The 22,317-nt window shown below is 41.7% G+C and overlaps 1 protein-coding gene across 8 annotated transcripts in view; it reads left to right on the forward strand.

Annotated features, from left to right (window-relative positions):
- The window catches only part of CDYL2 (chromodomain Y like 2), a 350,650-nt gene that overhangs the window by 265,670 nt on the left and 62,663 nt on the right, over positions 1 to 22,317 (forward strand). Inside the window, exon 3 of one of the 8 annotated variants that reach the window (XM_084959476.1) lies at positions 13,677 to 13,704. The exons of 6 other annotated variants lie outside the window; for them this stretch is intronic. The gene's annotated coding sequence lies outside the window, so the exon portion shown is untranslated. Of the gene's footprint in view, positions 1 to 13,676; positions 13,705 to 16,650; positions 16,703 to 22,317 lie in introns of those variants that run through there. One more of the 8 variants, XM_084959477.1, reaches the window with a different exon arrangement.

Consider the following 22,317-nt stretch of genomic DNA (forward strand, 5'->3'; position numbering starts at 1 on the left):
CTAAGAGGTCTGGGTTTGGGGATAATGTTTCAGTTCCAGTGTTCTGACTAACATGGCTGTAAAACCAATCATCCCATAAATTAATGGCATAGAACGTTTTTAAAAAATGCTTGTGGATTTTTGATCAGGAATTCAGACAGGGAACATGGGGATGGCTTCTCTCTGCTCGACTGTGTCTGGGACCCCCACTAGGAAGACCTGAGGGCTGGGGTGACTTGATGCCTGGAGGCTAGAATCATCTGGAAACATCTCTGCTTGCATGTCTGGTCGTTGATGCTGGCCGTTGTCTGAGACCTGTGCTGTGTTGTGAGCTGGAACACCTACGTGCGATCTCTCCATGCGAGCTCTCTTGGGCTTCCTCACAGCATGGCTGCTGGATTCCAGGAATGAGTGTGCGTTCCAAGAGAGCAGGGTGGAAATGAATGGCACTTCTCAGGCTCTAGCCACAGGAATCATGCAGGGTCCCTTGCAGGGAGAGACAGGGTGGTGGAGCACATGTCAAGGTCATGGTCATTGAAGCTAATCAGAGGTTCATTGGAATCTTTGGAGCTCTGGGTTAAGTTTCACTGTGGTTCAAATGGAACTTCTTGAATAGTCACCCATGGCTGCTGCTACAGTGCTTGCAGAAGGCCTTTTGACTTAATTTAAAGTGAGGCCAGTCTTCTGGATGTTTGTTTATGCATAGCAGATGACAATCTGATTGAGTCACCTCTGCGGTTTCACAGTCCCCCACCCCCCAGTGTCACCATGACCCTCCCACCCCTGCAGCTTCTCTTAACTCTCTGCCTAGCTCTCCATCCATCCATGTTTTCATCCGCATTTCCGCCACCCTTGGACCCATCTCCCATCCAGCTAGTTCTTGTGTGTCTACTGTGTGCTATGACTTCCAGGAGGGGGTAAAGACAGAGCCCAGTAGCTCACGGGCCACACCTTTAAGGAACACACTGCCTTCAGGAGATAGTCTTGTACAAGTAAGTAGGGCTGCTGGGGCCGTGGGGAGGCTCTTGTCTGTGGCTAAACCCTTTATTAATGAGGCCACACCTGCTGGACCTCGGTGCCCTTGGCGTCCAATATCCCTGTGGCCTCCAGCTTGTCCTTCTGTTGGTTTTTGGCAGAAAGTCCACATTTTCTACTAAGGAGGCCAGTGCCCCCTAGGCTGGATGTCACTGAGCTGGTGACACTCAGTGGGTAGCAAATTGATAGAGCCAGCTGTGCATCCTACATAAACCAAGTGAAGGGCACCAGATGTGTCTGTAGCAATGGCATTTTCTTCTCACTACTGGTTTCCCTTTCCTCCCAGAGCTGTGCACTGCAGCCCGGGCTGCATTTCCATATGCACCTTTCAAGGAGAGAGGGGGTTTCATTAGGATTTTCCATTCCAGGGACCCTGCTCAGGCCCACAGATTCCTCCCTCCTCCTGCTCCTGGCTGCCCACCTTCTACCACGAGGTGTGTGTGCGGGGGTACGGCTGCCCCTGTGCTGCTGCTGGGCATTGGGGTCGTTTTTGCCGCATTCATGTCCATGAGTATTCAGTTTCTTGCTGCTGTGGCAAGGCTTCGGCAGACACGAGGGGCTAGCTGACATGTAGAGGAGCCAGCAACCTGCATTGTGGTGATGCTGATGAATGAGTCAGAGAGAATTTCAAGGGCAGACCAAGGACACCAGCCAGCGATCACTTACACCAGTGGCTTCATGCACAGGGTCCAGGTGACCGAGTGGTTATTTTGGAGGAGCTTTTTGGACATTATTTTAAAACAGAGACAAACTGAATTACATTCAGTTGAATCACAGTGAGCAGTGGTTTGGGTTTTTTCCTTTTTTTTAATTGTAAAGAAAAATTCTTAACACATTCTCCCCCTTTCTTCAACCTTACCATTCCCCCCCCCCCCCCACGTGGCTTGGGTGGTTGGGTGAGTGAAGCTGGTTGGTTGAATCCAGTGTTGCTTGGATAAATGATAATTCAGGATCCTGCTGGGGTCTCCATCTCTCCGTGTTCTGTTCTTTTGGGGGACATCAGGCACGGGGTCATGTTGGAGGAATGTCTCTTGCACTGTTAAGCTTCAGATTTAATGAGTATTTATGAAGCCCCTCTTAGGGTCAGGTGTGTTGCTTTTTCAAACATTCAATCCGGAGTTTCTGTCATGGCTCAGTGGTTAATGAACCCGACTAACCTCCATGAGGGCGCCGGTTCCATCCCTGGCCTCGCCTTGCTCAGAGTTAAGGATCCGGCATTGCTGTGAGCTGTGGTGTAGGTTGCAGACGCGGCTCAGATCTGGTGTTGCTGTGGCTGTGGTGTAGGGTGGCGGCTACAGCTCCGATTGGACCCCTAGCCTGGGAACCTCCATATGCTGCGGGTGAGGCCCTAAAAAAAGAAAAAAACAAATTCAGTCCTCAGAACAACCATTTGAGAGATACTGTCATCCCTGCCTTTCTGAAAAGGAAAGGAAGGCTCAGAGAAGCAAAGAAGTTTGCCGAGGGTCACACAGCAAGGAGCTTGAAATAAGCCCCAGAGCTGTTAGGATCCAAAGCTTGAGCGCCCTCTTCTACTCTGCATCCCAGGTGTTTGGAGCAGGAAAAGCCAGCTCATGAAATGTTAATAAAAACGGGACCATCTGTGAAATGTTCAAATTAGTCCCACCTCTGTCCCCTCCCAGGTGTGCAGGCAGGCATGTCCCCCCCCCGCCCCCACCCCAATACCCTGTTCCCTGCATGAGACTTTGGGCTGATTGGGGGATTCCGACCTGAATGCTTCAAGGGACAGACTTGACAGTGTTCACAGAACCCACTGAGTGGTTCCTTCTGTGCTAAACACGAAAAAGGCTTCCTTCCTGTGGGCCGTCTGGCTTGTCCAGAAAGTTGTCTTCTTGGTCCGCTTGCAAAGATCCTGCTGGCATCCTGCCCTCGCCGCTCTTCTCCCGTCAGCACAGCCAGCGTGTATGTGTAGTACAGGTTGCTGGCCTTTGAGCAAAACCTTGACTTGCTGTTGGTGTGTTTGGCCCCGTGTGTTCGCATGTTGCAGAGAGACTGTTGTTTCCATATTTACAGCAAGCCGCAGGCTGCAAATTAGTTTTAGTGACAGACTGAAGATAACCAGCTGTAGCTCCGGATTCAGATTGGTACTGGTACAGAAATATGGATTCACAAAACTAAAACTTCAAATTACTTCCTTCATGTCTCGAAATACATAGTGTGCCAGATATGTGTTCTGTGGTAAAGGCCTATTTCTCATTTTTAGCAAAAATTAGCACATTGACAATCCTCCTTGGTGACTTAACTTTTTAAAAATCTGAAGCACAACTCTTTGCGCTTTTTGTGTGTGTCTGTGTGTGTAAACAACTATCATTGTTTCCCAGTCTTTGTTTTCTTACTGTTTCATACATTTTTTCCCTTTTCTACTTAACCAACAATGTATTATAGTCGTTTACTATTTGGTTACATAGTCCTTGTAATTAAAATGTTTTCTGGCTTTGGGTGTGTGCTTACATATGCACACGCGTGCACACACACACACACCAGTTTCACAATGAACATCTTATATGCAAATGCCTTGTTTCCTTTTTCCTGTTAATTTATGTTTGTAATCCTTGTTGAATTTTGTTGTTATGTTTCCTAGAGTGGGATTACTCGGTTAAAAGGCATGGCCATAACTTGGTCTTTTTTTTGCCAGATGACCGCTAGAAGGGTTGTACCTATTTATATTGCTGTGTATTTTCTTGAAAAAAGTAAATCAACCATGGAAAAACATTTTTCCACACACAGCGAGTTCTGCCAGAATATGACTTAGGTGTCCCTAAAAATCACCCTGCAGTCCAGAATCATGCAATAAAAATACCCACAGCCTTTATGGGAACAGTGGAATCAGGGCACAGAACTCAAAAACGTTGTCAGTGACACAGTTTAAAAAAAAAAAAGCTAGCACTTTTGCACATGATCAATGGTTAAGAAACCATGTACACACGACCTGTACACACGACAGCAGCTGTGACTGGAAGTCATACGACAGCAGCTGTGACTGGCAGTCGGCCTGGAAGTCGGTTTGAGAAGGGCTGCAGCTTAAGAGGGGTTGTGAATTTGGAGGGAGGCCTGTCTAAATAGAGGGAAGTTGTGGATAGGTGTGGCCATTAACACACCGGGCAAACCGAGGTGGCTGGTAGATGTGTGAGGGGTGTGTGTTTGTATATGTGTGTGTATGTGCATTTTGTCTGGGTGTCTCCGTTCACCTAGTGTTTCTGATGGTTGAGGACTGTGCACAAGTCAACATGAAATTTGCATGATGCTCAAATTGTACCTTCACATCAATCGCAATGCAACAAATTGGTATTTTCAGAACAAGTTGTAAGCAGAACTCATGGTGCTTTTCCTATTGGTATTTCCTGTTGTTGGCCTGGTGTCTTACGCCTCTGTTCAATTTGCAAACAGGAGCTGTTTTTCCAGAAGAGGGTTTTTATCTTTGTGTTTAAAAACAGGAATGTAGATAGGTAATTGCCTCATTTTGCTTTACACTAAACAAGGACTGCATCAATTTTACTTTATAATACAGGTTTCATCATTACCAGATTCCTCTCTGCTCTGTCTTTATACGTTGGAACTGAGAACAATTTGAAGTACAAAATGAGCACTTAGTATTTTCCATTTAGAAGTTAAAAAATAGGCTGTGCCTTTTCTTTATTCATTTAAAAAGGAGGTCTGACGTCCAGCTTATATTTATGGATTGCTCTTGCATACAGTGATGTCATTTGCATTCTCAAGGGACAGGTTGAGTCCTCTCTCTGATGGATAATCCCATAACGGAGTGGTGATGCTGTATGAAGGTGACGGATGTGACTTCTCCACTTCCCATTGGATCAGGGAGCGTTTCCTCCTGTCCTTCCATCCCATTCTGGTTTTTCCCTTCACCTAACATCCTCCACGACAAGGGAACTATCTTTGCTCCAGCAATGAGGAGTTTTGTCCTCTGAGCCCTTCTGCTTTGCTGGAAGAACCGTCAGCCTTGCTTTCTGGCTCATTGTAAGGTGATCTAGAGTCCCTCAGTGCCCTGATGCCATTCTGGAAGAGAAAACACTCGTGGTGTGACCCTCAGTGGTCTCTTACTGGAATTTCCCTAGCGAATGGCCAGGCAGCAGTGGTGCCTTATGTTACGGCCACCTTGAAGTATCAACCCTTGACCTGTGCCAGGGTTCGGATCAGCTTCGTTCCCTTACTCTTATGGGACTGTCTCTTTGAAGGGCGAAGATGCGGCCGTTCTATTAGAAACAGGGATTTTTCTGTACAAACACAAAAATCTGTTAAAAACTAGGAAAAGATGGTGCCCTCAGTGTGGGTTTAGGGCTGAGAAGATGCCCCTGAAGGGTCTTGGTGTTTGGTGAAGCCAATCTGGGGAAGCTTTCGTGTTCTGACCTCTTTGAGGCCGCTTCCCTGCTGGGGCATTTAGAATCAGAGAACCAGAAGGAAACTTCCAGAAGCCTCCTTGAACAAGTATCATCTTGTTCAAGGTTTTTCACCTTTATTTTTATTGTTGAAAAATGTCCTTTTAGCTCCAAACACAATACTAGGCAGATCACCCCAAGCAGAGAGGCGGGCTCTGGGGGGATGGACTTGGAGGTGGGGAAATCAGTGACCCCATTGCCCCGAGGGGACTTCCTTGGGGCATCTCCGTTTGTTCCTCCCAGAACACAGTCAGGAAACCTCTGGCTGTTGCAGTTCACACCTTTACTCTGTCTGCCAGGAAGCACATCTGCAGGGGTGGTTCACACAGTGCCTCAGCCAGGTGGTCACGGAGCCAGCCTGTCCGGCTCAATCTGTCTGCATCAGTCAGAGGCGGTCCTCTCTCTGCCTCACTCCGATCAAAGTGTTTGATTGCTAGGTCTGGGCATCGGGACAGGAAGCCTGAAGCCCTAGCCCTTGTTTGCCCCTCTTCTTTCTTCCAGGTGGTTCCTGTCTACACTGCAGACCTTCTCGGCCTCATTCTTCCCCATGTTTTCTGTAACTTGCAGCATTCTCATCACCTGTGCTGATTACTTTTGTGCTGAAGGGGGATGCTTTTCTCTGGGGACTGTCCCATGTTTCCAGGTTGATAATTCAGTGATAGCTAATTGTTTCCAGGAAGCCAGGGTCAGGAGTAAATTCCTTCTAACCATTTAGTGCACTTACCCTGTTTGTCATTATATGTGGATTGGGGACATTATTGATCAGAATCTGCCTCCCCCACTAGACTGTACACTTCATGAGAGTAAGGACCCCATTTGATGTTACTCACCATTGCCCCTCTGGTATCTGCCGCAGTGCCTGACAGGTGGTAAGCACTCAGTAAGTGTTTGTTGAATGAATATGTGAGCTCCATCTTTTTTCTTAGCTCTGAGAGAATAGCTGTGGCTTCCTGGAGAGTTACATTGAAAGTAATAATGGTAACTATCATATAGTTATTCTGTAAATGATACGATGAGGCCAGAACCAGAACCACTCCAAGAGGACCCCCCAGGAAGACCCTTTGGCCCAAGCCAGCACAGGATGGCCAGGAGTCCTGCTATAGGGCAACTCAGATGGTGGTCATTGACCCCTGGGCACCCAGTCTGGTCCAGTGGACGTAAGGGCCAGTCCAGGCAGCAAGAGGAGTTTGGCAGCTACAGTCAGTTCTGAATCTGGGAAACCCCAGTGCTCCATGGTCTTGTGTTTATCAAACATTTATTGCACACCTACTGTGCGACATGCCTTGGGGTCCACAGTAGAAAGCCACAGTCTCTACCATCAAGAAGTTGGCAGTATGGTGGGGAAATAAATGAATTTTTAAAGCGTAAGGCTCTATACGTACATTTTTCTGTGAATCAAAGAAAACTTCGTAAAAAAATATAAAAGGATATAAAGAAGGTGTTGAACTCTAACCCCACTGCCCACACTCCTCCCTAGAGTCTTTCCTCTCTTTGGTCCCCAATGTATGTAGTGTGTATGTTTGAGATAAGTCTATGATATGGTTTCCTGTTTCTGGTAGTATTTCCTTTTTTGTCTTTTTGTCTGGGGTTACCTGTGCCAGAGGCTACATGATTGAGCTAATTCCCACATACAGTTTTATATCATGGTGTATCTCTTACAGACTTAGTGGCTGAAAATAACAGCTTATCACTTCCCATAATTCACTGGGTGGGCTGGGTGGGTCTGTGTGGGTGTCTTGGGCTCATTTGTGCAGCTGGGGTGGAAGGTCCCAGGTGGCTTTACCCACCTTTCTGTCACCAGTACTGACAGTTGGCTGGGCACCTCTGTTCCTCTCATCCTCTGTAGGCTGGATCAGCTTTTTCCTTGATGTTCTCAGGGCAGCCAACCAGGGAGGCTGTGTTAGAAGCTGTGTTGTCTCTTAAGGCTTATTTAGAATTTGGCATTGAGTGATATCACTTCTACTGTAATATTTTGGTTAAATCAAGTCATAAGGCAAGTCCAGATTCAAGAGTTGGAAAATACACCCACCCCTTGATAAGAAAAGAGATGAAGTCGGCTTCCAAAGAGGGGTGGACACGGAAAGATGATATTAGATACGGGCTGTAACTGAAACAATCTAGGATTCCCCGAGGCTGTGAAAATCATTGTTTTCCATTTAATATTTCATCGCTTTTGCACATCATTAAAATCTATTTGTAGATACAATTATTGGAGCATATGTGTTTCCTTTTAACTTGTTAGGAAGTTAGGTTTTACTTTGCTTCCATGTAATGATGCGGTTGACATGCATGATACTTTGCCAAGTTTTTGGAGTCCTTGAGGAAGCATTACTGGGTCAGAGAGTATGGGCGTTTTAAGGCTCTTAATACATATAATAAAATTCCCTTCTGAAAGTTGTGTCACTTCACAATAGTGCATCGTGGCATTGACCCCTTTGTTGGCATAAAGCATTCTTGATTTTCCAAAAAGAAAGTTTTCATTTTGATGGATAAAAACCAGAATCTCATTCTTTTTTTAAAAAATCTTTGCTCCTTCATTAGATAGTGTTTTTTCCATATTTAATAGCCATTTGTATACACTATCTGTGAGTAGTTTCTTCATGCCCTTTGCTTATGTATGTGTGTTTCTTAATGATATTCCTGAGATTCTCATGTGGTAATTATTTAAGCTTTTATCTGACATGTCTCTTGGTTGTTGTTTTTTTTTTTTTTTCATTTTACTGTGTGCCTTTTGATTTTGTTTCTATTTTTGTGTACACATTTTTTTCTGAGTGAAAAATTCTTTTTAAATCTGTGATAACCTTCAACTAAAACTCAGGCGGCTCTCCACCTCCATTTTCTTCTAGCTTTTCTCTTTTGTGTGTGGTGGCGGCAGTGGCGGAGGTGTGTGTGTGTGTGTGTGTGTGTGTGTGTGTGTGTGTGTTTGTGTGTGTGCGCTTTCTAACTCTCAGAACCAACTGGAATTACTAGTTTTTAAAGAATCACTGAACTCTGATTTCTTTCTTGTCTAGTGAGCATCTGTTTCCCCCCCCATTCCTATTAATTGTTCCACTTATCCAAAATTTTTCCTTTTAATACTAATTTTCCCCCCTTCTATAGGGCCACAAGTGCGGCGTACGGAAGTTCCCGGGCTAGGGGTCAAATCGGAACTGCAGCTGCCAGCCTGTGCCACAGCCACAGCAAAGCCAGATCCGAGCCATGTCTGCGACCTACAACATAGGTCACTGGATCCTTAACCCATTGAGCGAGGCCAGGGATTGACCCTGTGTCTTCATGGATACTAGTTGGGTTCATTGCTGCTGAACCACAATGGGAACTCCCTTTTGACACTAATTTTTGATACAACGTTTTTTTCTTCAGATTCTGTTTCCTGCTATACTAAGGGTTGTTTCTGGGCTTCCTCTCTTATTCAATTGATTTTTTTTCCTGCCCCAGTGACACTCACAGTGATTGTGGCTTTATATTATGTTTTATTCTATAATCATGAAAGTGCCTCCTCATTCTTGTTTTTCAAGATCTCTTTTAACTGTTTTTGTTTAATTCTCCCAGAGGTACTTGAGAATCATTTTGCACAATTCTGAAAATGGACCTATTGGGATTTTGATTGTAACTGCATTATTTTTATTGATCAGTTTGTTACAATCTGACATCTTTAATATATTAAGACTTCCCATCCAGAAACATTGTACATATAGCTCCATTCATTTGAGCCCTTTAAAATATCTCAGCACAATTTTGTGGTTTTGCTTCTTACGCTTTCTCAATATTTCTTGTAAAAGATATCCTTTGCTATTTAATCTCTTTGGTTGCTTTTTGGAATGTGCTCAGGTTTTCCCATTATATCTTCTAACTGGTCATTTAGGTTGTATAGGAAATGCATTAATTTAAAAATATTTTTATTGATTCAACATTGACACAGATACTATATAAATAGCTTGTGCTGAAAAAAAGTTAAACACTGCCGGAGACTTGAATAAAAATGAAAGACCCGCTTAGTTCCTCTTCCTGGATCCCTGAGAGCTAAGCGTTATTAAGATTTAGGCAGTAGTTACAATTAACAGTGAATTATTCTAGCCCTTTATTCATTTGCATATGCATATTTTAACACAAATGGAACCATACCATCAAAGCATAGTTCTCTTAATTTTTGTAATCATTCTCCTTTGACAGATGACTACCAGCGGTCTACATTGATTTCTTTCCCTTTAGAAACAGTGGTACAGTCAGGATGGATGCCCAGATGCCAAGTTGCTGGCTTACCGCTTTGTGCCATCTCTTTTCCCAGTGGCTTCATACAGCAAAGGTTTAGTTCTCACTCATGGTGCTTGTGCCCAGCGGGTTGGTGGGGGATTCAGCACCACCCCGTCCGTCAGGTGCCCAGGCTGATGTGGGCGGTTTAACTATCCTGTAGCTGCACCAAAAACAACGTAGGGTTTCTCTAGTTACGACCATGGAGGAGACAGAGTAGGAAACAAAATGCTTTTGTTCAGGGGGACACACAGGTTTTCCTGCTGGTGGTCCCTTGGCCTGAACTAGTGTGATGGGACCCTCGATTTAAACACTCTGTGTGCATACATTGAAAAATTTTAAGATACCTGTTACCTGGGCATTTACCAATTTTATAGGTATCTGTTTAATTACCGTAACGGGCAGGCCAGTTCGCACTCTGGCCACAGGCATTTGTGGCCCCTCGTTCCCCGGACCCTTGGCCGGGAAGGATCTTCACCTTGCTGGTTGCCAGCCTTCTTCACTGTTTCGTCTCTGCCTTTCCGGATGCTGGCCGAGATTGACCGCACTTTCTCATGTTACATCCATTTATATTTCTTGGAGTTTTTTACTCTGATTCCTGCCCATTTTTTATTGCTTAAAATTTTGCTGTTGATTTCAAACTTTTTTAAAAATTACTCAGTGAATTTTATTACATTTAGAGTTGTACAGCAATCATCACAACCAAATTGTATAGCATTTCCATCCCAGATTTCAGACTTTTAAGAAGTATATAGTCTGGACCTTAAATGTCAGTATTTCCTCAGTGTGTCATTTATGCGTTTTTTGTTTTTTGTTTTTTGTTTTTTTGAATTGATGAACCTCCACTGACACATCACTGTCACTCAGAGTCCCTAGTTTTACATTAGGGGTCACTTTTGGTGTAATGCCACGTATCCATCATTGTGGTGTACAGAGTAGTTTCACTGCCCTGAAAGTCCCCTGGGTACTTGCTCGTCATTCCTCCCTCCCCACCCCAGGCAACTATCAGCGATGGGCCTCGGTATATACCCCAGGGTCTCCAAGGGTGTTTGTTACTCCTTCATTCCTGTTATAGGTACTTTGAGTTTTCCCCCTCCAACTCTCAGTTTTATAGTTCTTCAAAATAGCCAGCTTTTGACTTCATTGATCTAATGTTGCTGTTTTTAATTTCGTTGGTTTCTGTCCCTACCTTTATTTTGCTTTCTTCCTTCTGTTAGCTTTGAATTTCATTTGCCCTTCTTTTTAGTTTTTTAAGGTGGACACTTATTTTAGACTTTTCTTTTTTATCTCATATCAGCATAGAATGCTGTAAATGTCCTTCTGAATGCCGGTTTATGTGCCTCCCGCAAATTTTGATACATTTTATTCATTGCGTTTTCACTGAATTTAAAATATTTTGTAATTTCTCTTGAGACTTTGGCCCATGGGTTAATTTAGAAGCAGGTGGGTTAGTTTCCAGCTATTAGGGGTAAGATTTCCGGATACATTTTATTTAATCTGTAGTTTAATTTTGTTACAGTTAGAGAACATAGTTTGCATGATTTCATTCTTTTGAACTTTTATGGCCTGTGGTATGGTGAATGCTTCATGTACCCTTGAAAGGAATGGGTGTACTGCTGTTTTGTATGAGGATTTTAAAATACATATCAATCAGATCAAGGTAATTCATGGTGTTTTTAAGAAATTTGGTATCCACACTGAATTTTCATCTTTCTTTGTTCTGTTAAATTACTGAATAATACTGAAGTCTCCAGCTACAATTGTATATTTGTCTAATTCTTCTTCTAATTCTCTGCTTCTGCTTTGCATATTTGTAAGTCTGTTAAGTGCGTAAATATTTTACGTTGTTATATATTCTTGGAGAATTGACTCTTTCATTGTTTGGTGATGTTAGTAATATTTGTCTTTAGTATTATTTGTCTTTAGTAATATTTGTCTTTAGTAATATTCTTTGTTGGGAACTCTTTTATGATATTAATATAACTGTTCAAGATGTATTATTATTTCACAGTATATTTCCCATCATTTCACTTTTTTTTTTTTTTTTGGTCTTTTTTTGTCTTTTAGGGCCACACCCACGGTATGTGGAGATTCCCAGGCTAGGGGTCCAATTGGAACTGTAGCCGCTGGCCTTTGCCAGTGCCACAGCAACTTGGGATCCGAGCCGTGTCTGTGACCTAGACCACAGCTTTCTGCAACACCGGATCCTTAACCCACTGAGCAGGGCCAGGGATTGAACCCTCGTTCTCATGGATGCTAACTGGGTTTGATAATCAGAGCCACAAGGAGAACTCCCAATTTTACTTTTAACCTATATCTTTAGATTGAAAATAGTTTACTTGGGAAACAGCATATAGTGGGGTTCTTACCTTTTTTATCCAGTTTGATATTATATTTTAATTTGCTATTTAGTCTTTTACATTTATTTCATTATTTATATAATTGTATTAAAACTCTTCTATCTTTCTGGCTGTTTTCTGTTTGCTTTCTCTCATTCCCTTTTTCTGCCTTCTTCGAGTTAAATTTTTCAAAAAAAATTAGCATTTCTCATGATTCTTTTTTATCCCTTAATAATATCCCTGAATAATATCTCTTGTTTATTTTAAAAACTAATTGCCCTAAAGTTTGCATTATGTATCTTTGCTCAGTTTATATAACTTATGCTACTTGATTGTAGTTTAATGATCTTGAAACAGTATATTTCCATTTCCCTCTGCCTTTGTCCTATTGTTGTCATTCATGTTATGTGTACATATGCCATGAACACACAGTACATTGGTGCTCTTTTTACCTAAGGTAGTCACTTAAGTTTAGAGCAATTAAAGGTAAGGGAAAAAAGAGTTTTACTCCATTTATCCCACTGTAGTTTCTTTGTGTAGATCAAAGTTTCTGTCTGGTTATCATATTCCTTCTGTCTGAATAACCTCCTGTAACATTTTGTGCAGAATGGGTCTGCTGAAGGTTAATTCTCTTAGTGTTTGTCTGAGAAATTCTTTCTTTTTCACTTTTGAAAGACAGTTTTGCTGGATGTCAAGTTTATTTATTTATTTATTTATTTATTTATTTATTTGTCTTTTTTGCCATTTCTTGGGCCACTCTCGTGGCATATGGAGGTTCCCAGGCTAGGGGTCGAATCGGAGCTGTAGCCACCGGCTTATACCAGAGCCACAGCAACGCGGGATCCGAGCCGCGTCTGCAACCTACACCACAGCTCACGGCAACGCCAGATCGTTAACCTACTGAGCAAGGGCAGGGATCGAACCCGCAACCTCATGGTTCCTAGTCGGATTCGTTAACCACTGCGCCACGATGGGAACTCCTGGATATCACGTTCTTGATTGACAGTTTTTTTTTTTTCCTTTCATCATGCTCAAGATATTATTTTCCTGTGTGCTCTCATGCATGGTTTTTAATAAGAAATCTGATGAAATTCTTATTTTTGTTCTTTGGTATGAAATATGCCTCCCCCCACCCCGACTGATTGCAAGATTTTTTGTATGTATTTTGCTTTCTGCACTATCCATATGATATGACTTGGTATGTTGCACTGTGTTATATTATTTCCTTTTGGGGGAGGAATATTCATCCTGCTCAGTGTTTTCTGGACTCTTGCATTAGTGGTTTGGTGCTATCATTAATTTTGAAAATTTTTGGCTTTTCATTTTCCAAATGCTTCTTCTGCCTATTCTCCCTTCTCCCTGGGATTCCAGTGATAGGTATGCCAGACTATTTGATACTGTTCTGCAGGACCTACAGGACCTGTGCCTTTTCCCACTTTTTTTCCCTCTGTATTTCAATTTGATTGATTTCTTTTGGCCTACCGTCAAGATTTCTGATTTTCTTCCTCAACCATGTTTAATCTAGTGATCAGTCTACATATTGAAATCCTCTTGTCCCTTATTGTGTGTTGATTTCTAGTATTTTTGCTTGATTATTTTTATAGTTTCCATCTCTCCACTGAGTTTTTCTGTCTAATCTTCCATGTTTCATCTTCTCCACTAGCGCTGGTGTCCAGGGGCATCTGTCCGAGGTAAGTATCAAATTCAGTCTCTCTCTGAAAGCACCTGAGATTTTGAGCTAGTTGTTTTCCCCTCATTATCTGTTCTGTGGTGAGTTCTAGACAAGTTGTGAATATTAGTTTGTCCAGGTTTTTGTTGTTCTTGTTCCTGTTGTTGTAATGCAGGGTACCATTGTTTTCCAGCTCTAGAAACTGGGTGGTTATCCATAGAATTTTCTAGAAGGCTAGTCCGTAGCATTTTCTTCTCTATCATTTTTCTAATTGATTCAAAATTTTATTAGAATGAATTTAAAAATTATGGATTGTGTGATTTTTACTATATTTTCTAATGAATTGAATATAACATATTTTTTGTGACTACTTGATGTGTATTTGAAGAGACTGTGTAGTTTCATTTTGGAGCAAAGCTGACAATGAATTTTTCATATTTACTTTATTCTTAACCATTTGCTAAACTTTATAAATTCTGTTCATCACATTTTTTTCTATGAATTATCTCATATTTTCTGACCTACAAGATGTCTAACTATGTTATCTAATATACTCCTGTTTTCCTATATTTGTGTCTCCTTTTCATATTTTCATATGTTTCTCTGTCACTCAGAATAGCTCAAGAACGAAATAATTGCACCTATTTTCTTTTGATCTTGATTCACTGTAAGTGCTTATTAAATTTTACTCTTATGGGAGTTCCTGTCATGGCTCAGTGGTAACAATCCTGACTAGGATACGTGAGGATGCAGGTTTGAGCCTTGGCCTTGCTCAGGGGCTTAAGGATCCAGTGTTACTGTGAGCTGTGGTGTAGGGCGCAGACATGGCTCAGATCTGGCATTGCTGTGGCTGTGGTGTAGGACAGCGGCTATGGCTCTGATTTGACCCCTAGCCTGGGAACTTCCATATGCCACAGGTGCAGCCCTATAAAAAGCAAAAATAAATAAATAAATAAATAAACTTTACTCTTAGAATTGATGCAGACTTCCAGTTTGATACATTTCTTAGCCATATATATTTATATATTATGTAATATATATTTATAATACATTTTTATTATTTATATTTGTCTATAAATTAATTTATAATTATTCCTTTGTGCATTTGTCTTTAACTCTTCTAGGAACCACAAAAGTAGCTGCAAATCAGAAACGCAATAATGCTTGCTTTTGTATTTCCCAATGTAGTTTTCTTTTCTGAAGTTTTTTATTTATGTGGCTCCAAGTTACTAATTTATGTCCTTTCACTTCAGCCTAAAGGACTTCTTTTAGCATTTCCTATAAGGCAAGTCTCCTAATAATATTACCTCAGTTTTCATTTATCTGGGCATATCATAATTGCTCCTTCATTTTTAAAGGGTAATTTTGCCAGGGTGTAAAATTTTTGGTTGACGGTCTTTTCTTTTCTTTCTTTCTTTTTTTTTGGCTTTTCTAGGGCCGCTCCCACGTCATATGGAGGTTCTCAGGCTAGGGGTCCAATTGGAGCTGTAGCCTGGCCTATGCCACAGCCACAGCAACGCGGGATCTGAGCTGTGTCTGCAACCTACACCACAGCTCACGGCAATGCCAGATCATTAACCCACTGAGCAAGGTCAGGGATTGAACTCGCAACCTCATGGTTCCCAGTCGGATTCATCAACCACTGAGCCACCATGGGAATTCCAAGTTGGCCGTCTTTTCTTTTAGCACTTTAAATATGCCGTTCCACTGCCCTCTGGCTTCCATGGTTTCCAGTGAGAAATTGACTGTTAATCCTGTTGAGGATAGCTTGCATGTGCTGAGTCATTCGTCTTGCTTTTTTTCAAGATTGTCTCTTTGTCTTTTGGTTGTTTGACTGTAATGATCTCAGTGTTGCTCTTTTGAGCTTGTCCTACTTTGAGCTTGTTGAGATTCTTGATTGTGTAGACATATATTTAATCAAATTTGGAAAATTTTGGTCATTGTTTCTTCAAATATTCTTTCTGCTTCTTCCACTTTTTCCTTTTCTTTTAGAACTCTTGTTTTGTGTGTGTATATGTTGTTATTCTTGATGGTGTCCCACAGGTGTCTTGGGCTGTGGTTTCTTTTCCCTTAATTTTTTCATCTCTGCTTCTCAGACCAGATAACTTCAGCTCCACTGTCTTCAGATTTGTTGGTCCTTTCTTCTACCTTTTCACATCTATTGTTGAAACTCTGTAGTGAATTTCTCACTAAGTTATTGTGCTCCCAAATTTCTTTGGTTTGTTTAAATAATTTTTAATTGATGTTTTCTATTTGTTGAGATGTTGTTATCCTGGTTTAAGTTTTTGTCCGTATTCTTGTCCATATTGTTTTCTCTAGCTTTTTGGGCATATTAAAGATAGTTGATTCAAAGACTTTGTATAGTGAGTCTAGTGTCTCCTTCCTTAGAGAAAATTTTCTGTTAATTATTTCTGCAAATAGGCCATATTTCTTGTTTCTTTGAATGGTTAATAATTTTTTGTTGAAGATTGGACAGTTTGAATATTGTAATGTGGAGACTCTGAAAATTAGACCTTTCCCCCTTTTCAGGGTTTGTTTTTTTTGCTTGTTGTGAACTATTGCTGTTTGTTTAGAGACTATTCTAAACTATTTTTTTAAAGTCTGTATTCTTTGTCATGTGTGGTCTGTAAAATCTCTGTTCCTTTGACCTGTATTAAGCTGGTTGTGATAGATTTTCTTGCATGCCAGGAGAAATAAATAATAGAAATAAAGGAAGGAAGAGAGGAAGGGAGGAAAGAAGGAAGCAAGCCTCCTTCAAGCTTTTCAAATTGGCTCTGTATTAGGATATTCCTTCAGTACCTAGCCAGGCCATTTACAGCTCTGTCCTAGTCTTCACGTCCTGCATGCACTAAGCCTAGACATCAGCCAGAAGTGAAAGCTTTAGGGCCATCTTGGGTCTATTTTGAGCACACTTCCTGCCCGGGGGATGTGTGTACTTTCTCAATTTCCTGGTACGCATAGCCTTTTTGAATGCCCTGATTTCCCAAGGACACTCTCCGTCTTTTCTTCCTAGGCTTTTGGTACGTATATTGTTTTTCTCAGCTGTACTCTTTTGCCCCAGTTGGCAGCAGATTGTTTATTTGCTTACATTGTTTTGAAAGAATGACTCTGAGTAACGATTTTTCCAACCTACATTTTGAGCAAAACAAAAACAAGCGCCTATGTCACTTCTTCAGGTAGCCCCTAGACAAGTGAGAACAAACACAGTTCTTTGAGGATAAAAGTTTCTCTGCTGCCTCCAGAACCAAGGACTGTGATCACACTCTGTGAATGTGGGCTGCTTTATTCAGCACTGCTGCTGAGCTGGGTAGTGGGTGGGGCAATGGTAAGTAAAAATGACAGAAAGCTTCCCTACTATTTTTGAGTTGTGTTTTTCTTGATTCAGCTTTCAGTTTTGTCGACAGAAACTTTGTTTTGCAGAGTTCTAAACAAGTTGATTCTTATGTTTTTTCTTGATTTTTCAGTGTTTCTGTGGAGAAACAAGCTCTCAGAGCTGCCTACTCTGTCATTTTTGCTTTTTATTTCAAGAATCAGATTTTGAATATCAACGAGTTCAGATTTCTTTTTTCTTTTTTTTTTTTTTTGTTGTCTTTTTGTCTTTTGTTGTTGTTGTTGTTGCTATTTCTTGGGCCGCTCCCGCGGCATATGGAGGTTCCCAGGCTAGGGGATGAATCGGAGCTGCAGCCGCCGGCCTACGCCAGAGCCACAGCAACGCAGGATCCGAGCCGCGTCTGCAACCTACACCACAGCTCACGGCAACGCCGGATCATTAACCCACTGAGCAAGGGCAGGGACCGAACCCGCAACCTCATGGTTCCTAGTCGGATTCGTTAACCACTGCGCCACGATGGGAACTCCCAGATTTCTTTTTTACATTTTCTAGTTTATTAATTTCTGCTTTATTTTTTATTTATTTTTGTCTTTTTGCTATTTCTTGGGCCGTTTCTGCGGCATATGGAGGTTCCCAGGCCAGGGGTCAAATTGGAGTTATAGCCACTGGCCTACACCAGAGCCACAGCAACACGGGATCCGAGCCACATCTGCAACCTACATTACAGCTCACGGCAACGCTGGATCCTTAACCCATTGAACAAGGCCTGAGATCGAACCCACAACCTCATGGTTCTTAGTTGGATTCGTTAACCACTGAGCCACGATGGGAACTCCCTAATTTCTGCTTTAATATTTATTCTTTCATCTTTCCTCCCAAGGGTGTTTGTTTGCTTTTACTGAACACTCAGGGTGCATGTTTAACTTTCTTCTTTCTTCCCTTCTGCATCCCAGCTATTTGACACTGTATATACTCATTTTTTGAAAGTAAAAAAAAATCATTAGGACTTCCTTTTGTGGATTAAGAGTACGATTGCAGTGGCTGGGGTTGCTGAGGAGGTGTGAGTTTGATACTCGACCAGGTGCAGTGGGTTAAAGGATCCGGTGTTGCCACAGCTGTGGCATAGGTTGCAGCTGCAGCTTGGATTCAGTCCCTGGCCTAAGAACTTACGTATTCCACAGGTGCAGCCATTAAAAAAAAGTTATTGTAATTTTTTCTAAACTCTTTATGTGATCATCACTTAGAGTCATTTTTTCATTTATAAGGGGTTGGGATTTATTTTTAAATTGTGTTATCCAGTATTACAGCATTGTATGTATTTATGATCACAGCATGTGCATCTTCTTTTTTGGCATTCAGTAGGGCCTTTTTCCCTCTGATATTTTAGTGTTTAATCAATTTTTGTAATTGTTCCATGAATGATTTTTAAAAGTTTTGTAGAGTTTGTTTTCTTTACAAATTATACAGTTAAAATTGGTGTTTATGTGATATTTACTAGATCAACCATCATATTTATATATAAGATTCTTTATATTCATTTTTTTTTTTGTCTTTTTGCTATTTCTTGGGCCGCTCCCTCGGCATATGGAGGTTCCCAGGCTAGGGGTCCAGTCGGAGCTGTAGCCACCGGCCTACGCCAGAGCCACAGCAACGCGGGATCCGAGCCGCGTCTGCAACCTACACCACAGCTCACGGCAATGCCGGATCGTTAACCCACTGAGCAAGGGCAGGGACCGAACCCGCAACCTGATGGTTCCTAGTCAGATTCGTTAACCACTGCGCCACGACGGGAACTCCTATATTCATATTTTTTAATCTGCTTGATCTGTGTCAGCCTGAAAGTATTGTGTCTGTCTTCAGTTCAAACTGTCTCTAACAATTTCCCATTGAGTTTTTGAGCTGTTTTATGATCTGTTATTTGATGTTTAGAAGTCCATGACTGTTACGTATTTAGTATTTTTAATTTAAAAGATCTTTCCTATATAATGTATTTTGCTCCTGAATTTTATTTTGATATTCTTTACCAAATTTGATGCTTCCTGATATATTTTTGTCCTTTATTAAAAGCTTTTATCACTAAGCAAATGAGTAGAATTTTTAGGTTTTATGATTACGGTTACTATCATTTGGATGCTTTTTTTTTTCAGTTTTCGTATAACCCACAGTTGTACTTTTTAAAAAACTTGAAATAATTCTGGGCTTTCAGAGGGGTTATATAGTACACAGTTACCAGATATTCCTGAACCAGTTTTCACAATTATTTATATCTTATACCTTGTCCATTTATTAAAAAAATCTAAGAAATAAACATGGGTGCTGCAGACGTCATTAGGATCTCACCGGTGTTTCCATAAACATCCTTTCTGTTTCAGAACCCAGTCCAGGGTACCACCCTGCATTTAGTTATTACTTTTTCTCAGTCTCCTCCAGTCTGAGGCAGTATCTGGGTCTTCTTGCATTTCCTGACCTTGACACTTCCTTAGCCCTGGTTAAGCACTCTGTGGACTGCCCCTCAGTTTAGGTTTGTCTGATGTTTAATCATTAGGTTATGGGTTTGGGGGATTGTCTGATGTTTAATCATTGGGTTATGGGTTTGGGGGATTGTCTGATGTTTAATCATTGGGTTATGGGTTTGGGGGATTGTCTACCACAGAGAGGAAGTGCCCTTCTCAGTGAATCATATCAGAGCAGTCACGACATCAGCGTGATTTATTGCAGGTGACATGATCTTGATCCCTGGTGTTGGCCAGGTTTCTCCACTGTGCACTATTTTACCTTTGCACACTCTCTGTTAGAAATTGGTCATTAAGTCGAGTCACCACGGGAGGAGAAATTATGTTAAACCTCCTAAAGGGAGGAGTATCAGCTGGTGGGAATCTGTTAAAACTACCATGGTTGTTGATAAATATGTTGGGGAGGTATTTTCAGGCTATGCAAATATCCTGTCTCTCTTTAAGCTTTTACCCACTAATTTTAGCATCTACCTGTGGTCCTGGACTGAACCAGTTATTACTGTGGTGCTCTCTCTAATGAAATTTTCCTGTTTACCTTATTCTTTATACATTTATTGTTTGGAATTCATTTATAAGGAATATTTGTTGCTTCTCCTCATTTGTTTATTTATTCCAGAGTCAGCAGACTTTTTCCGTAATGGACCAGAGAGCAGATGTTTTAGTCTTCGTGGGCTGCACAGTCTCTGTGGCACCACTGACTCTATCTTGTAGCCTGAAACAGCCATAGATAAAATATAAACAAATGGGTGTGAATCTTTATTCTTAAAAACAGACATTGGGCCAGTTTTAGCCTGCAAGCCAACGTCTGATAATCCCTTTATTTATATCAGCTGAACTCATGATTACTTATTTTATTCTTTTGGTTATAAATGTAGTACTATCAGTATTTGTTTTCTTGTTCAAATTGCTCTGGCTTCAGCCCGAGAGTTCATTCAGTTGGCTCCTTTGGCACTCTCTCATCATTTAGGCCTGATTGATTGATTGATTGATTGAGCACTTGTTTCTCTGGCAAGACGTGATCCTCTAGGCTCGTCTTTAGAATGGGTTGGTGTGTATTTTGTCCCTCAGCAAACACAAACAAAATGTCTTCCTCCTCATCCGAAGGTCCCCTTGACTAGCTTTAGGATTCTTAAGTTTAAAATGTTTATTTTATCATTTTGGATGGGTGAAGAATGGGGTGTGAGGTTGGCAAGTTTGATTTATTTATTTATTTATTTATTTATTTTTTGTCTTTTGTCTTTTTTGTTGTTGTTGTTGTTGCTATCTCTTGGGCCGCTCCCGCGGCATATGGAGGTTCCCAGGCTAGGGGTCGAATCGGAGCTGTAGCCACCGGCCTACGCCAGAGCCACAGCAACGCGGGATCCGAGCCGCGTCTGCAACCTACACCACAGCTCTCGGCAACGCCGGATCGTTAACCCACTGAGCAAGGGCAGGGACCGAACCCGCCACCTCATGGTTCCTAGTCGGATTCGTTAACCACTGCGCCACGACGGGAACTCCTGATTTATTTTTGAAATTAAGCAGTTTTGCAAGAAGAGAAATAGAGTTGATTTTTTTCCCCTCAACCTCTGCTTTCTCCATCACTGGGATCTTTTTTCACCTCCAGACTCAAGATGCAGAGATCTCTTTGCTTAAGCCTGATTAGTGTTCTTGTCCCATTTTGATTTTTGTCCCTTTGCCAGACTTACACTGCTTGGGTCTCTGCTAACTCTTGTGGATGTCTGCTCTCATTTTCGTTAATATTTTCTTTAAAAACCACTGCGTCCTTTTCTTTTGCATTCTTGGACAGCTTTTCAAGTATGGTGTCTACACCACTGATTTGATTTCCTGCATGTTGGCTTTGTCCTTTCCTGGTTCCAGTGGGAATTTTATTTCTTTGCCTGCATTTTTTCCCTTTGGTTTCCTTACATCCTTTCTTATGTAAATGAGTTTTCTTTCCGTTCAGTTCCCTTCTCAACCTATTGATTACATGTCATGATTTATCCTTTTTTCCCTTTCTCTCTTTTAAAACAGAGTTCATATTTTCTGCAGTCTTTGAAAACACAACTCAAGTGCTCTCCAAATGTACAGGAGTACTTTTCTTCATCTGATTTTGCTGAGAATTTTTAATTAGGATTATGTTCTGCTATGTTTGAGAGGTTTTTATAAATACATCCTTCAATGATGCCGTTAACAGTTTTTGTCTGTGTGTTCGTGGTCAAAGAGAGGTCCCTCTGGTTTAGTGTTTTTCAGGAGACTGGGTGTGGGAATTCCTCTTGGTCCCCTCATCGCTTGGATGCTGCTGAGTTCCTTGTTTGGAGCTTCACCTGGAAGCTGGCTTGCACTGCACACCTCTGAGTTAATTTCTTGCTCTGGCAGCTCTTCCTTAGTGTGGTTTGATGGGACCAAGTGGGAAACACTGCCTGTTCTGCTGACTAGGTAATCTGAAGCCATCACAGTCTCCTAGACCTGAAATAGTCCATACGTAGTTCTTCCCAGAACTTGTCCCATCTTTATTCTCCCCGAGAATGTCATACCCCAGGTCGTAATGATGGGAGCCTATGTCTTTCTACCTCCAAGTAGGTTGTCCCGGGATGTCAAAAGGATGCAGAAAGGAAGGTCCTCATGGGTCTGGGGTTTGAGGTCCAGGATCCGGGGAATATCCAGGGATAGCTCCTCTGGTTCGTGTGTGGGCAGACGGCAGGCATGGACATCCTGCCTTATTCCTCTTTGGCCTTGCTGTTTGCATCCAGAGGTCAAGCTATGTGCTGGTAACCCCAAAGTTTCAGTCCAACCCTGCCTGGTGTGAGGG

Source organism: Sus scrofa, chromosome 6, assembly GCF_054392235.1.
Source record: "Sus scrofa isolate SSC_HxYL_T2T_F1_AM1 chromosome 6, Sscrofa_HxYL_maternal_Yorkshire_Landrace_v2.0, whole genome shotgun sequence".
NCBI lineage: Eukaryota > Metazoa > Chordata > Mammalia > Artiodactyla > Suidae > Sus > Sus scrofa.